This window comes from Malaya genurostris, chromosome 3 (genome assembly GCF_030247185.1).
Source record: "Malaya genurostris strain Urasoe2022 chromosome 3, Malgen_1.1, whole genome shotgun sequence".
NCBI lineage: Eukaryota > Metazoa > Arthropoda > Insecta > Diptera > Culicidae > Malaya > Malaya genurostris.
In genome coordinates, this window is record NC_080572.1 from 998,815 (window position 1) to 1,017,013 (window position 18,199).

The window sequence follows — 18,199 nt, forward strand, 5'->3', positions numbered from 1 at the left end:
TTCGGAAGGCACCTAAAGAATTGAGTGAAAGATTGCTGTAATGAGTGAAGATTTAATAGTTTCATGTGCAGGTTTGATATTCACATGCAAAAGAAAAATAGTTAGACACAACCTTCGTGTTAGGGTAGTGTTGATAATATATGACAACAAAAGTACGTGTTGAAGAATAACTTCTTTTATTAATGTAAACAAGTAAATGTGGAGACATATATCCGACGAGTTCACCATGCAGTGTTGTGAATAGTTGAAACTCAAAAAAGGTGAATTTCGTGATATTAATCTCAAATACGTGGATGAATCAATACAATGACATAAAAGAGAAACCGAATTGGAGAGTGTTACTCCGTATAGAACTGAAAGAAACATCCTCTTCGTTATTCTTCTCCCGCCTCCGCTCGGCCGGGAGCGTGCAGCAGTTCCACTCAGAACTGAGATTTGTTCAAGCGAAAACGCAATAAAACTGTAAGGACACAAAATCCAGCAAATGTTTGGACAGAAGATTTGTTGATTTGCTTCAATCAAAAATCAATTATTTTGAAGAAGAATTGAGAACAATGAATTACCATTTTCAATTTATAAAGCAATATTATTGTTAAACCAGTGCAGCTGTTAACAAGAATTACTTCAGTACTGTTATATAGAAAATTCAAGATGAATTTGATGACACATTTAGGCAACTCAAAATCAATAGAACCGCCGATCTGCATTTTATTAAAAAACTTTACTTATTTAAGTATTATTTAATGCTGGTCAGAGAATATTTTGAGGCTCTTTAAAAAGTTTGAAATTTGTTTAAATAGCGTTTTTGGCTCTTTCGATTCAATACACGATATTTCGTTCCACACGAAAAGTATTACCACCACATAATAACCCTAAGCTAGGTGATTATGTAATTGAAAATGTAAAGTTTCAGCGAACTAGGCCCATAACCCAAGGGATCCAGAACTGTGGAATTTCTGTGTAGACTCACGATATTGTTAGTAAAATTATAAAAAAGGATAAATGTCCGCCAAATAAATTCAATGAACGCTACATTGGATTTTGTTTTTAAGAGAATTTTCAGAGCCCTGTTTTAAACTATTGCAAAATTTATCAAGCTTTAAAACCTGCCGAATCAAAAAACAAACGCGTTGTGTTCTGTTCAGTTCCTAGCTTTCCGCGTCTTTTCATTCGAGCACAATGCTAGTCATATACCTACCTATATGTGGAACCAAGTAAGTCATGGATGGCATCACATCGGGCAAACATAAACGTCGTCGGCATAAAAACAAATCTCATAGCATGCTCCGTAGCAAATAAACATTCATCATCGTACGAGATGAGAGAGTAAACTTGGAAAATCCCATATTTTTCCATGTCAGACTTTCGCAAGTGGGCATAGCAGAAAAAGAATAAAACATCATTAGTTTCGAAAGTCGACTAAGATTTTAATCCCGCTCTCACACGATCCGTCGGAGCAGGTGTTGGTAGCTTTGGTACGTATGATGCTCTTAGTCAATTGACGGTCATCGGCAGGCTTTCTACCCCATTCCGTTATTTGGAGTGATCGTAAACTCCGTTGTGGGCCGATAGAACCTTTTACTTATATCCACATACCTTCCAGTTCAGTCATTTCAGATTAATTAATTTATAAATAAGCTGTTGCCTGTCATAGTAGCCTTAATTGTTTTTTTTTTTTTTGTTTTCAATATTCAATTCAGATGAGACGTGTTTCAAAAAATTGATAAATCATTTAATATGAACGACATGATTTTACAACTATTCTTACGTGATGAAAGTGGACTTCAACGGAACATAGTCATAGAGCTGGGCGCGATGTAGGTTGTGTTGAATAACATGCGAATACTGAAGTAGGTTTTAATGCGGCATGCTTTGCAGTAGAATGGTTCCAGCGAAGAGAATACTAGTATTTTCCTTTTTCTCATACATTTTAATGATAATGGCTGTTTGTTTTTGAAAGGCTAATTTTCACGGTTTCCCTGAAAAAAAATTATTTAACCACAGATTATGCTTCCGGAGCTCAAAGCTAACACATCATAGAGCTGCTGTGGTATATACGTTTCTGGTATTTATTCGTTTTTTTTATTTATTCGCGATACTCGTACCAAGCCAACCATTAAATTATTGGATTTTAAATTTTCATCTGGCCACATATGGCTCGGGACCAAAGTACGAAAGTTCGAAGCAATCATAAATCAAAACCGGAAAGTTTCTACTCATACTCAAGAGCAGCACGTATCTCGCCCCTGTGATCATAATTGTTCTTCATTAGCATAGATAAATGCAGCCGAGCAGACCCGACCCGGAACGTGTAATGGATGCTGTAATCGATTTTCAAGTTTTTCGTCGCATTTCCAACAATCACCACCGACAGACATTGCTTCAGTGTACCATCACTTGAACGCTGCGGTACCCACTGTTTGAAACAGCATCCGTTGCAGTGGTTTTAGTTTACGAAGCGCAACCACGACGAAGGGGCTTACCTTGCGAACAGCTTGTTGCATACAATTACTTTGCTGCTGAAATCCAAACGGGAGCCATTAACCATATGATACTTCGTGAATGTGATCCATCTCATAATCTGTCTCCGTTTCAGGTTTCACAGAAACAGGCATCTTTAGTATATTGATCGATCAATTATGTAAACATTGTGTTTGATTCTCATTATTAGTTTCAGTATGGAAAGTTTACTGTTCCTGGATATCGATGAACTCTTTATTTTCTACCGCCAGTCATGACTCAATTCACAACTTTTTCATTTATTGAAGTGTTTCTTAGTTACGGTTTTTTTTTCAAGTAGGCATTAATTTACAATCAGTTTTAATGTATAATTTCAAGTAGGCATTGATTTTAAAGCCTCAAACGCTCAGATCGTGCGCTTATTCGCCTTTCGGCAGTCGTGGTTGGTGACTATCGGTAATCTCATTCAGCTTCTAAATACTGGATTTGAATTCGAGATCAGAATTTTAGATTGGATTCTAAAACTGAATTCAGAACCTAGATGCTGGTCCCCTTGAATTCTGAACTGTATTCTAATTCTGGAATTGTTTACTAGACTAGATTTTGCAACTAAATTTAGTTCATTATATGAATAATAATAATAATAATAAAAATAATAATAAATTATTATTATTATTATTATTATTATTATTATTATTATTATTATTATTATATCATTTGTTTAACCACGGCTTTAAACTTTTTTTATATTCGGGATTTCAACTTCAGAATACATTAGCAAAATTCAGGATATGAAATTTAGATTTTAATTCTGGAACTAAATGTTAGATCTGAACACCCAGCCAGAATTTTAGAAATGATTTCTAAACTAGAATTTTATTCCTGGATTCAGTTCCTAAATTCAGTTTCAGAACTCAAAACCTGCATGCCAAAAATGAATATTGCATCTAAAAAGTATAGCAACCTTGACGTCTTAAAAAGTAGCCTAAATAAAAATCTGATAAAATCATCAATCACATAAAAAAATAATAACAAACTTTCAGTGAAAAGTTTTCCAGCAATGAAAGACTCTACTGTGTCATCTTTTAAAGTATTATACTGTGAAGCTTGACCTGAACGGTTTCAGAATCCAGGGAAACAAACTGATCATAATTGCTTCTTGGTCTCATAGTGATGCGTTACATGCCTTATAACATTGTTACTCATCGTGATATAACGATAACAGTTAATGTTTTAAGTAATGTTTAAAAAAATCAAAATGATCAAAAACATTGCAGCAGTTGCCGGTTACCAACTACCTGTTGGTAAAGTAATTGAGGCGGAGCGGCTCACATACCAAAACATACCCGATCAAGGCTCAGTTTTCAGAGAACAAATACAAAAAAACTCTTTTTGCAAAAAAAAAGAGAATATAGATCACTATTAGCATTTTTTGTTGCTCCTGTCTTTACTGTTAAAAAGATTCTTAAGGAAAAATTCGTTTGTTTGCTCATGATACCTCTGTTCTCTATTCGGCAAAACCCTGTGAGGAAATAAAACAACAAATAAAACACGACATCGAGATACTCAAAGAATGTTTTTTGATAAATCTCTTGTCTTTGAATCTTGAAAAGACTAAGTGTATGTTTGTGCACTCTCCGAGAAGGTCCAATCGAAATTGATGGCAAAATGCTCATGGAGATAATTGAGTATGAATTCTTAGGATTGACTAGTTTCGACCAGAAGCTGATCTAGCGACATTAACATCCTAAAGAAAAAAAACTACAAGGATCAGCCCCATGGGGTTGTTCGAGCCATTTACGTGAAACAAGGCATCCAAAATTTCTGATGATCTACAATCAAACAGTTCAATCAATTGTCACACTTCTGAATCCGCAATTGCACGGGAGTCTGCCTAGATTGATCTTGATTAGGAACCAACACCGGACATTGTTTGTTTTATAGCCGACGAAATTACACGAATATCCCAACTCTATGCAATTATATCTTTGTACATACTTGCGATACGATTTTAATATTAAAGCTTCTCTTCGCCAAGCTTGTTTTAAAGTTTTGTATGCAAGCAGTTATTTTTATAGCGTTAAGTTTCTCTACCATTCTGCGATTTCGGTTGAAGCGATAAACTTTTTTTCATTATCAATCGAGTTCATCTTATATAAATTAGACATTAATCTTAAGCACTTACCCTGGGGTAGATGTCAATTTCTCAGGCGAAACGACATAACATGGAATTTCATCCGAGCTGGCATACCAATTAAAGCTTCAAATTGTTTTTGTGGCTTCAAATCGTTTTTGTGGCTCACAGACTAGCGATTTCTGACAACCAGCGGGTAGATTTGAAAGATCAGAAGTGAAAATATTATACAAGATTGGAGCTACGCTCGAACCCTGCGGAACACCGGCTCGTACGGGTAGCAATTCAGATTTACAATTCTGATAGCCAACCTGAAGAGTACGATCAATTAAATAATTTTGAATAATTTTGATCAAATAAATAGGAAACTGGAAATTAGACATTTTTGCTATTAAACCTTTGTGCCAAACACTGTCGAATGCTTTTTCTATGTCTAGAAGAGCAACTCCAGTGGATAACCCAGAAGATTTATTTGCTTTTATCATGTTCGTTACTCTTACAGGTTGATAAGTAGTTGAATGTTCATGACGAAATCCAAACTGCTTTGGTAAAAAATTGAATTCTCATTTATATGAGATATCATTCTCAACAAGATAATTTTTTCAAAAAGTTTACTGATAGAAGAGAGTAAGCTAATTGGTCGATAACTTGATGTTTCTGCTGGGCTTTTATCAGGTTTCAGGATAGGAATTACTTTAGCGTTTTTCTATCTGTTTGGGAAGTAAGCTAATGAAAAACATATGTTGAAAATTTTAACCAGGAGCCTCAAGGCAACATCGGGAAGATTTTTAATAAGAATATTAAAAATTCCATCATTACCAGGAGCCTTCATGTTTTTAAGTTTCCTAATGATTGACTTAATTTCATCAAAATTCGTCTCAATAATGTGATCTTGTAATAACACTTGAGTTGAAATATGATCATATTTCAGCGAGACTTCATTTTCAATAGGACTCACAACGTTCAAATTAAAATTCTGTACACTCTCGAACTGCTGAGCAAGTTTTTGAGCTTTTTGGCCATTTGTAGAGAAGTATTTGATTTCCTTCCTTGAGAGCAGGAATTGGTTTCTGAGGGTTCTTAAGAACCTTGTAAAGTTTCCAGAAAGGTTTAGAATATGGTTTAATTTGTTCAACTTCTTTAGCGAAATTTTCATTTCGCAAAAGAGTAAATCTATGTTTAATTTCTTTTTGTAAATCCTTAACTATGTTTTTCATAGCAGGATCACGATAATGTTGATATTGTCGTCGACGAACATTCTTCAACCGAATGAGCAGTTGAAGATTGTCATCGATGATAGGAGAATTTATTTTAGTTTGAGCTTTGGAAACTGAAAGATTTCTTGCTTCGATAATGTAATTATTCAAATTATCAATTGCTGTGTCGATGTCCGCAGAATTTTCTAAATTAGTTTCATGATCCACATGATTTTTAATGTGAGATCTGTAATCCAACCAATTAGCCCTATGATAGTTGAATATAGAACTAATTGGATTAATTGTAGCTTCGTTGGAAAGTCTGAATGTTACAGGAAGATGATCTGAGTCAAAGTCAGCATGTGTAATCGGTTCACTACAAATGTGACTTTGATCCGTTAGAACCAGCTCAATTGTAGACGGGTTTTTCACGGAAGAGAAACAAGTCGGATTACTGGGATGAAGAACTGTGAAGTAACCAGCTGAGAGTTGATTATGAAGTATTTTACCATTACTGTTATTTTGCCTACAATTCCACTGGACATGCTTAGCATTTAAGTCCCCTATTACGAAAAATTTCGGTCGATATCTTGTAAGTTTCTGCAAATCACCTTTAAAGAAATTTAATTGTTCGCCGGTGCATTGGAATGGAAAATATGCTCCAGCGATGAAATAAATTCCATGAATGGTTTCAACTTCGATTCCCAAGCTTTCAATAACTTTAGTATTGAAAGAAGGTAAAATTCGATGTTTAATTTGCCGTTGGACAAAAATGGCAACTCCACCACCCATTCCAGTAAACCTGTCAAATCGATGAACCACATAATGTGGATTGCTTTTCAATTTGACATTTGGTTTAAGAAAAGTTTCGGTCACAATGGCAATATGAGTTTTGTGAGCCTTGAGAAAATTATAAAATTCATCTTCACTCGATTTCAAAGATCGAGCATTCCAATTTAAAATATTCAAATAATTATTTAACATCACTGTTAAATTTTAAATTCATTATAATATTATTTGCAAATTTCCATCCGATTTGAAATGCTTCAAAAAGTGATGAAATCGAATTCATTCGGATGATCATTTGAAAAAGTTGATCTTGTAGGTAGATCATTTTATTTTCGCCTGAATCAACTTCATTTCAAGAAGCGAATGGCATTGAAGGAATATTTGTAGGTAGGCTGCCATTAGAAGAAGATGATTTGGCCGATCTACCTATTAATAAATTGTTTTCGTTAGAAGATGAACTGCAAGGCGGTCCTGTGTTTTGATTAATTACATTAAAAGAATTAAGTGGTAGATTTCTACCTGTTATACTAGCATAACTGACATTAGAAGAAGATGATGACGAGATCGATCTGCCTGTTGTTGTTTTCGTTAGAAGACGAATTGGCAGGCGTGCCTGTTTTTTGTTTTAAATTCGAAGAAAAAAGTGCCTTAAAAGAATTAGGCGTGGCATTTGTAACGGTTTTTTGATTTTCAAGTATGTTCTGTAAATTTAAGGTCGTTGATTTGAGTTGTTGTCTAAGCGAATGTGCGTATAAAATTTTTTCCCTGACAGGACATTTCAAATAATTGGATTTATGATGTCCATCTCAATTTGAAAATGAAAATTTATCAGTGATTTCATTCATTGGACACACATCTTTCGAATGCGATTTACCACTATTCAAACACCGTATATGACAATTTTTGGTTCCATGGCCGAAGGACATGGCGTTATGTTTGCAACACGATTATGCCGTTTATAATGTTCCCAATGAATTTTAATGTAGGAAATAAAACGTACTTTTTCTAAAGTTTTCAAATTGTTTACATCACTTCGATTGAAGTGTATTAGGTAAAGTTCCAGAGCGTGGTTTAGAAGTGCCATTCGCTCCTTTCTTCATAAGTATTACTTGGGAAGGGGCAAAACCAAGCAATTTTTTGGCATTAAAAATGCCTTACTCTTCACTATATGGGGCCGGGTGTCAATTGAAAGTTTCAAAAATAGTCGCGTAACCTTTTTGTGTCATAATTTTGAACGTTAATAACTCGGTCATTTGTTGATGGATTGTTATAATTTAACAACCAATCGATTCGGAAACTTTTAACTTAAACATATATGGCAACGTCGTTTCAGTATTTCAATAGCATACTATTGAAAAAATGGTTAGAATCGACCTATGTTTTCATCCACCAATCCCCGTTGTGCAAAATGACGTCAACTTCTTGTTCGGCACAGGAGGCTTTGCGTCATGCATAAAAAACACCGTATCGTTATGCGTAGTATGAAGAGAAATCTATAAATATAGGCTGCACAATATTTCTTTGCCTAGTTGATGTTTGACTGTGAATGAAACAAGTAGCTTGTCCAGTGAGCTGATGACTGGATTGTATATGCGTTCACTTGCTGGATTGTCGCTTTTGCATTATGTGTTGGTGGAATTTCCTGTTGTCTGTGCAACACCGTGTTCGCTTGAGTATCTTATATATCATCTAGCTATTGAAGAACCGAATCAGCGTGGTTACCGATTCTTTTGAAATATCCCTTGTATTTAGCAAATTTTTGGTCGATTTTGCCATTAAAAATGCCTTACACTTCGCTTCCCGAGGCTGGGTGTCAATTTAAAACATGCAAAACTAATCGCGTAACATTTTGCTGTCATAATTTTGAACGCTTATAACTCAGTCATTTGTTGATGGATTTATATAATTCAACAACTAATCGATTCGGAAACATTTAACTTAAACTTATGAGATGACGTTATTTGAATATTTCAATTGCATACCATTGAAAAATTGGTTTGAATTGAGTATTTCATTTTGGTTCTCTGGTATCTATCAGGCCAATTTAGAATTATCGGCGATAGATTTTTTGCGGATCTAATTTGCAGCGCTTGTTTGCTCGATGATTTGTTAATGGATTTTCCTAATTTAAATTATTCCAAAGCTTCAATATTGTAAGCTTAAAAATGTTTTAATTTGTCAATGGATCGGTTTGCATACTTAAATTTCAATTCCCATACGAACAAAACGTGACAATGTGACTGAAGAAGTTGTTGCCCCACCAGGAATTGAACGCTTCAAAAGATTCAAAATTAAATTCTGGAACTTATCTAAAAGCGGCCTCCTCGGTTTGGTAGTATAAATGAGTTCCACAGGCTCACATATACAGTTCAATTAGATGCAATATCATATACTATCAAAGATAAACTCAAGGTAAGTTTACCTGCGGTTTTACATGTATCCTTTGAATAGGAACCCTCGTAGAATTTGGTTAACCGCCAGTTTCAGTTCAATTATTATTTGCTTCAAAACACGCGTTGTAACTATGACAATGTTCATTCATATGTTAATAACATCAAGTTACAATATTAACAAAATTTCGGAATTTTGTTGCGTATCCATTCCGTATATTCCTAATATGCCAAAGCGAAAATCAATGTAAGTAACTAAATATTTTATGCGGACTGTTTCACATGCTTTCTTGCTCGTATTGTTGCCATATTATTTACCGACATTTTCCGAAGATTATTGACGATTTTGAAGAAGGATTAATAAAATTACACTATTACTGAGTGTACCGGTACAACATCTTTCGTTAAAATAAATAAAATCGTTTCTTGGATCGATTAACTGTTTATAAAATTAATAAGTTTGTACGTTTCTCGAAAATTATTATCATAAAATAAAAGTTTTATTTGTTCAGGTTTAAATGTTTAAATTGTTTGTATCTAAAATTGAGCTTTCGAGTAACTTTGAATTCATCATAATTGACTTCTAGTTAAAGGACGTTATTCAAAAACTTAACAGTTTTGAAATTTGTGGAAAGGGATCAAAATTGAATAGAATCAATAATCAAGAAAAATTCTAATTGTCAATTTTATCATTCGCTGACAATCTCAGTGCTTAAACTAGAACAAGTTTGTAATTAGTCAATTGAATATGTTTTTAGTCTAGTGTATCATCATCATTATCATCTTTATTTTTGTATTAATTATGAAGACCCTAGAAACGTTTCATTTTTAATGTTATTGTGCTCGGTCGTGTCTTGAATACAACCCTCTAATTTTTAGTTCATTTTTAATTTCATCAGTACTTTGATCATTTGATAAGCCTTTCAAGACAGCCTATGAATAAAATTTATGAAGTTTCTCGGACAAATATCGGATAAGACGTTCATAATCTTCTAATCCATCAACCAGGACTCGACATTCTCCTCTTCGTCCGATTTGAAATGAGACTTTTACTTCCGGGAGAAAAGTAGAAAGCTCAGTACGGAATGCTTTGAAGTCGGAAATCATCACCGTCACTGGTGGCATAGATTGATGTTTCTTCCCAGAACGACAAGCTTCCATTTGGGAATTTTTGAAGAATTTTCTTCTATGTCGCTACAATCGGATTCAGGGAGAATCTCGTAAATATTGTTAGACGGCATAGAATCAACGGAAGGGAAATCCGTCCGTTGTCTTTTATTTTAAATTCAGATTCTATAAGATCGTGAATGTTATTAGAAAAATGTTGAATAACGGATTGTGATTTATTCCGTATTGAATTATGTTTAGCCTTAGGCCTGTTGTCTTTCCGGTTGGACGCAGGCATTTTTGAAATGAATGAAATTTTAAATTAAATTAACTAGGCTAAATTAGTCCTAGTTTGGAAAAGTCTTGATAAAGACTTAATAAAGAAAATCTTGATAAAAAAAGTTTTGATAAAGACTGAGCCTTAAAAAAGGCAGATTAATTCCTTAGTCACTCTAATATGACTCTTTGTATAGCCTTGAGAAAGGCTGCCTAATTGTTAGTCTTTAAAAAGACTGTTAGTGATTCAGGTAGCCTTGAAATCAATGAAACTCTAGGTAGCCAGAAAAAATTTCCAGGAGCCAAGAGCTATACACGTGTGGTGCGAACGACTGTTCAACACCGACTGATGTGCCGACGATGTTGCATTGAACCTTTCTTTATTATTTTTCTCTACGTATCAACGAAGCATAAATGTCAGTCGGGGTACGTTTAGCACATCAACTTTGTTCCCTCAATGCTGCGGTGTTAACAATCTGGTTTACATATGCCATATTCGAACCATTATGTTGCCAAAAACGAACCGTGCTAAAATCGGTCCGAGGCAAAATATCATGCTGTACACAGTCTTTTGGGTATTTAGAAACAAATGTATGTAACAGTATAAAAAATCGTGTTTTATGTTGTTCCCAAGCATTTCTTTGCCAGACAGCGCTCAAAACTTCTACTGCTGGAATAGGGGAAAAAGTCGCTTACACAAAAATTTCGATATCTCCGGTAAAAATGGGTGGATTTTAGCAATCTATGGCTTGTTGGGGAATCTAAGTCTGAAAATATATTCTGTTTTCAAGGTCAATTGTGACAGATACTGTCAAAAACTGAAAAATTTAACACAAAACTTCGTATAACTCAAAAAGTAAACATCCGATCTCAAAACCATTCAATAGCGTTCAGGGTGACGTTCATTTGCGACTAGTTTGATCAAAATCGGTGCAGCCATCTCTGTGATCTCGACCTCTTAGTTGACAACACACATACAGACACACATACGGACATTTGTTCAGTTCGTCGAGCTCAATCGATTGGTATATGACATTCGGCCCTCCGGGCCTCGGAAAATTTTTCTAAAGTTTGAGCGAATTCTATACCTATTTTTTATATTTATAAAAATAAGGAAAAAATCGATGGCTTTCGAAACGTACAGATATTTTTCGCACATTATCCTACTTCTCCGTCAATATTGTTTTCAAACGCGCAAATGTCTCAGAAGTGCAAACTCACTACTAGTATGACGATGCATCCTTTCATCCCTTTGTCACACTCGAGGCATCCAACACTTTAAGCATGCATAACCTTCTTATCTAACCCATAATTAAATGTCCACTGCTACCAAGATACCAACGACTGTCGGGTCTCAGCAGACTCCAAAATGCCAGAAAGAGTGAAAATTGCTAAAGCGACAACACAGCGAAATAGCACGCGGCATTGCACTTACTGCGCAAGTCCGCTTATACCCCGAATCAGTATCTGACAGCACGATTCACATCGACTCGAACAGCAGTATGCCGACGCGAATACTGAATGGAACCTTTTGGAACCGATTCTGTGCCCGGTCTCCACGAACGCTGTTGCATCGCCTCGTCAGAACACTGATGGTCCTTCGATGGTTTGTATTGTCGCGTGCGAGGTGCTGGGGTCAGGCAATCTACTTCCAGTCATCAGTTCGTTTGGGATTGCGCTCGAAGCTGGTCGTGTCCTGTCCAGTTACAGCCTCATCTGCGTATTTCATTCGAGATTCAGTGCGATTTGGCATAGGAAATTCCGACCGTTGAAGGCGTTGGAAGCGGATTGTCGAAGCGGATGTCCTGTGATTTTTCTGGTTGAAGAAAGGATTTCTTATGTTTTCATACTTCTGAAAGCGTGGAAAGATGATGGGATGGAATTAAATTGCACGCTACGAACTGCGAACATTATTCTTTGACCGTTTGGGAGGCAGCAAAACGTCTGACAGCAACCGGTAGTAATCTAACTGGCTAGTTTGTGAGGTACAATGAGATGCTTTACGTCTCTCTCGTACTGCGAACGAAACGTGATTTAAGTGGTTCTGTGTGGAAAAAAAAGTACACAAGAACTCGGTGCGACGAAAGGAAAGTGCATTAAAAAGTTGACCGTAATTGAAAAGTGCATGACAAACAGAAAAAAATAGAGGACATTCGTTGTGGTTTCAATTGTTTGAGCCAGTGAGAAGTAGGAAGTGGATGGTACTGGAAGATCATAGCACTTTATTAAACCCTCATGAAATAATAGAAAGGAGTTTTGTGACAAAAAAAAATAAAACAAATGCTACGAAAATAGTCGAGGCTAAAAAAAATAACACCGACCAAAGGATTACGTGGGGATAACGTCTTCTGCTGTGGAACGAGCTTCATTCTATGTTTTGCATTTGTTTAATCTTTTGACTGCAGCTCTGACAGAGAAAACATCCCTCATTTCGGTATGAAACGTTGAAAAAATAATCCAACCATCAGGGCAAACCAGAGCGGAAACCTGCTCAGTTATAGCAACTTGTTGCTAGGAAGCGCATTAAATTGTGAAGCTTGGCAAAGTGCGACTGACAGCCGGAAAATGTGTGCTTAGAAGCTGCAAATCTGTGTCCGACCTGTGTGTGTGGAAAGAAAAGTAGTGAAAATTGGAAGAGCCTATTTTCCGTGCAGAAAGTGAAATTCAAACTGAAAGGACGAAAGCGTACTGGTAAATGAAAGAAAAAATAAAACACTTTAGAAAGCGACCGATGCAGTGAGTTGCACATCGTTCAGATTTTGGCCATGGCAAAAATGAACGTAAGTATAATTAAGATACAAATAAATTGTACAGTTTCTTAAAGCACTGCATAGGAATCTGGATTTAAACAGGTCGAGACAGTTGGAATATGCCTATAACAGTCAATCGACTGCAGACTGCAGACTAAATCCGACGGAAAGACAAGATTTCTATCTGAGACGAAAAGCGGAAAATTTTTTACACATCATTAGTAACATTTTTTATGACGAACAAAAATACCATCATGACAAAGCTCGAACTAAAATTTAGCCGTAGTCTTTATAGGTACTAGTGGATGGAAAATTATTTCTTCCACGCTTTATAGCCTAAAATTTGAGATATGCGTGCATAAACTCTACTCCAGTCGAAATAATAAAAATTGGGATCGATTTGTTCTTGACCGATAAATTAAAACAAATAAAACCGACGTGAAGAAAGCAAAATGTAGTTTCGATATAAAACTATTACCTAAAAATATGCTTAATCCAACGGTAGATTTATTTGCCTTTTTGCAAGATTGAACAACTTTGCCATTCAAATTCAAGTCAGATTATACACCAAGTTCTTTTTCACCGGGAAGTCTTCTGAGTACACGGAGAACCCGCAGATCACAAAATTACAATATTGCAATTGTTGTTTCACGCCCTGGTTGTTTCAACTAAAAAGTTGTTGATTTAACTAACATATCTGTTGATTTTGTCATAACCATTCAGGTAACCGAAATTGTTGCATTCAAATGCTGTCACTTGGCGGAGAACGAAGACAGCAAAACGCAGAACAAAAAACCTCTTCATTTCACCAGAAGCGTTTCATATTGAAAATTTTCAATGGTAAATGAACGTCATTTATTTTAGTTACGTAGTGGTCGTTTTATGGAAGTGAAAGTATTCAGAAGAATATAACAGTTAATTGTAAAACAAGTTTTCCATGTGTTAAATAGATATTCCTACAGTATAAATGTTTTCATTTCATCTGAGAGTAATGTATTCTAGGACAGTTCATGTCAATGTTATTAAAACCGCTTAACGCTTAAAAATTTGCTGCTAAAGTGAAGTGGTGCCATTTGTATTTTCTTGAAAGTGTATCTGTAGCATTAGGTTTATCAGCAAGCCATTCTGCAAGTGAAGGAATAATTTCCTAATTCCCTGTGACCATTTTGTGAATTGTAATCTTTTGGTGCATTTATATATCCTTTGTGGGTTTAGTGATAAAGATATATGCAGTTAATGAGGTAAAATTTCGTTGTTCAAGCAGTGAACGATTAGCTGCCCCCCGAAGAGGCTAACAGTAGATAATATTTATTGCAATTGGCGCCTTAAGTTCAAATAACTTAATAATTGGTTGAAACAATTGAGTCAATTTTTTGCTTTCATGCATACAAGTAACTTTGTTGAGATTGTGTATTTGCTCAATTGCACGAGTGACACCTCATTGAAACGATTCATTGTTCGCTCAGGGTGTTTGGCATTGCTCAACTGAAACGTATCATTACTTGTTTGTGGTGCGTGTCTTTGTTGGGTGTCGTTGCTAAGCTGACAGAACGATAAATCAAAAATGACAGATTAGTTAAAACAACAGTCGAATAGTTGTACCAAATTTAACCAATCAAAATCAGAAAAACAACTAATATTTTAGTTGTTTTGCGATCGCTGGCTTTTCCGTGTAGGATTGAAACGTATTTTATGTACTTACCAAAACATAACTTTTAATAGATTTTTATTGAATTCGACTTGACACGTAGATGAAGGTGAAGATATACTTGCGATGCGGTGTGTGTTGTTTTCTGTTGGATGGGTTTCCATAGAGATAGGACTATAATTGAATGCTGAGGCGGCCAAGTAAAGCGAAGCATGCTTGGTTCTTCTAGTCAATCAAACTATCTCTTCATGTATGTCATCTTCGTTTAATTGGAAAAAAAAATCTCCGGTTAATAGCAAGCTACGGATTCGGGTCCCGTCTCTTCGGTAACCTTTTCGCGGTTTTCATTACACCAGCATTTTTCCAATATGTTTTCCTCGATCGAATTTAAATCATGCAACGTTATCTTCATTGTTTGTAAAATGTTAGAAATGTTCATCTTGAATTGACAGCATGTCGAAGCAACAAATATTTCAACTATCTGGTTATGAAAAAAATGAGCAGACATGTTAGTTAAATCAAGAATATTTAAGTTAAAACAGCCAAGACAATAATTACCCATTGCAATATTTCGAATTTAGTTCCAGCCTTGCAGGTTCTGAATTATGAATCTGAATTTAGAAATTAAAATTTCTAGAACTGAATTCAGGAATAAAACTCGGGTCCAGAAGACAGTTCTTGAAGTAAAGTTCAGTGTTCAGATCTAACGTTTAGTTCAAGAATCCAGATCTAGAATTCAGAACACCACATTAATCACGTTCTGATCGACGGAAAATCGGAGCAAAGTGAAACTTTATTTTCAATACTGGTTTAGGCAATTGTTTTTAGCACCAAAAAGACTATGCACAGCGCCCTTTTCCATGACGTTTCGATTTTAGCACGGTTCTTTTTTTGGAAACATGATCGTTGGAACATGACATATGTATTAGAAAAATGGCAGTATTTTCAATTCAATACAATTTGATATTTATATCGATTTATGCTGCTTGCAACAATAATTGCTGGCAGAACCACTTGAAGAAGTTCGTCGAGATAAGCAAATTCGTGTGTGAAAAATAATTTCATTGATATTTTCTCGCTGGCAGCCCTTTGAAAATAAAAACGACATTTTTTAATCACAAAATTGTTCATAAAAACAATTTTTCCCGCTTTTCATCTTTTGAAATATTATTTTGAAGATCATACATGACCTTTTGCAATGAAAGAAAAATTCCGATTTTTCGAAAATTCTACAGTGGTGTAACCCCTTAATCAGATCCGACTTCCGGTTCAGGAGATACAGGTTGATTTGTGTAAAAATTTCATATAAATTTATCGGGCTCACAGATTTTAAGAGTCGATCACCAAATAAACTTATTTCAGTTTTACCGGTATTCCTTTTTCGATCCCGGAAATTACACAGAAGTTTTATGCAGAACGCACTACGATTTCTCTAAGACTGAAATGGGTATCAATCCATTAGACGAATTTAACTGACTTCGGCTACACCGATTTCCAAATTGTGAATAGAACTGGAATAGAGAAGTTAAAAGAAGGCCAAAAATAATTAATAAACAAAAACTAAAATTAAAATTTAATAAACAAGATTAGTGAATTTTATCCGATTCCGACTGTCAATTTTGAAATTATAGGGTGACGAGTTTTAAGATTTCAACCGATGACGATACCAAAAGATCTTCAAAGTTGGTCTCAAAACTATTTCTATTTATTCGTCATAATTCATGGACATACGAACTATTTTGGGTTATAATGACAAAAACTTTAAAGAGGAACTCATTTCTACATCTCATTTTATGCTTAACCGATTGTTACACGTTTAGATTGAAAGGAATAATTTTAAGGTTACATACAATTTCTATCTTCGATTCGTCTTGCAGTCCCAAAATTTTAATTACAATTCATTCAAAACGACGGTCATTAAAATAATTTCATGAAAAGGTGGATAAAGCACGTTTTTTTTTAAAGAAGTAAGGCCACACCAAATAGTACATTTATCGGGATGTATCGGTAATTCTTGAACGTCGTGTGGATTATCTTTGCTCCAAATTTGGTAATTAGGTTCTTTATGGAGGTCTCAGACGGACGATTATGTGCACCATAAATTCCATGAAGGGTTCTAAAAACAGTTTTAATTGAACACTGATTTTGAAAATAAATTTCCACGATTGGAAAGCGTGGAGGCCATTTCAGATGATAAAGTAATTTCTATTGAAAAACCTGTTTCAACCCACCTAGTGGTGTAATGATGCCTTTCTCATGTATAGTATCTATTCAAAATTTTTCTCTTCGATTTTTGAAAGAAACCAAGGGATTACTTGTGCATTAACTAGTATAACATACAGAATGAAACAGTGCTTTGCTCGCGAAGGTCATTCTTAAGAAAACGAAGTGGGTTCTCTATTATATGCACCTCCGGCACCGGAACCCGAGAACCGGTATAATCGAAGTACGGCCACCAACTAACATGACGTACAAACTCTACTCTAGTTTTTATTCAAATTTTGAAGATTTTATACAATTTTGCCATCGCACTCTAAACGACGATTTAAATATTTGTTGTATCCGAAAATATGCAGTAATTTTTGGTAGGACCGTAAGACCTTTTGTTTGACCCTAAGATTGGGAACAACAGTTTTGAGTCCAGTTTACAAGATTTTTTAAGTTTTCTGTTCCGCCGGTTTAATTTAAACACGCCGGTTTAAGTCACGGTGTACCATATTGAACACACTTTACCCTACAACTCCGAAACCGGAAGTCGGATCCGAAAGCAATTCAGGAATTCCGTATGGGACAGTGAGACCTTTAATTTGAATCTAAGTTTGTGGAAATCGGTTCAACCATCTTCGAGAAAACCTAGTGAGATTATTTGACCCCCACACACACACACTCACACACACCTAGTCGGTTTTTCAAGTGATTGCATAACAAGTCTCCTAAAAAACATCCGTTATTTTTTAAATCAGTATGATGTATTACTACGGGATGCCAAGTCACATTTTTCCAATACCTTCTTTCCTTTTGCTAATACGAGCAGGTATTATTTCGCAGCTGTGATAACAATTCAATTAGAGTAAAATTTCCCATCAAACTGCTGATGTTTGCTGAGTCCTCGAATTTGATCAAAGCTTTACGTTTTTTTCTCATCACGAACGTGCTACAGCAAAACTAGCTATGCTCAAATGCTGTCATCGATTCCCGCGCTCATGGTAACAACAAGAAAAAAAAACAGAAAATAATTCCCGATCGTAGTGCACCATGCTTCAGAGCCATGGTAGGAAAGTAAAAATTAAATGCAGCATGTTGAAAGGGAAAAAAGTTACGCTTTTTTTTGTCGCAGAAATGAACTCATTCATGTGACAAGAGGTGAATAAAATGTAGCCAAATAATTGAAATATTTATATGCAAAATCATTGACTGTGGCAAGTTGTGATGGGAATATGTAAATCCAT

At 35.3% G+C, this 18,199-nt stretch overlaps 1 protein-coding gene across 1 annotated transcript in view; it reads left to right on the forward strand.

Moving 5' to 3' along the window:
• Window positions 1-11,947: 11,947 nt before the first annotated feature.
• Window positions 11,948-18,199, forward strand: part of LOC131439414 (sex peptide receptor) — a 142,438-nt gene continuing 136,186 nt past the window's right edge. Inside the window, exon 1 of the mRNA XM_058610383.1 lies at window positions 11,948-13,132. The gene's annotated coding sequence lies outside the window, so the exon portion shown is untranslated. The remainder of the gene's footprint in view (window positions 13,133-18,199) is intronic.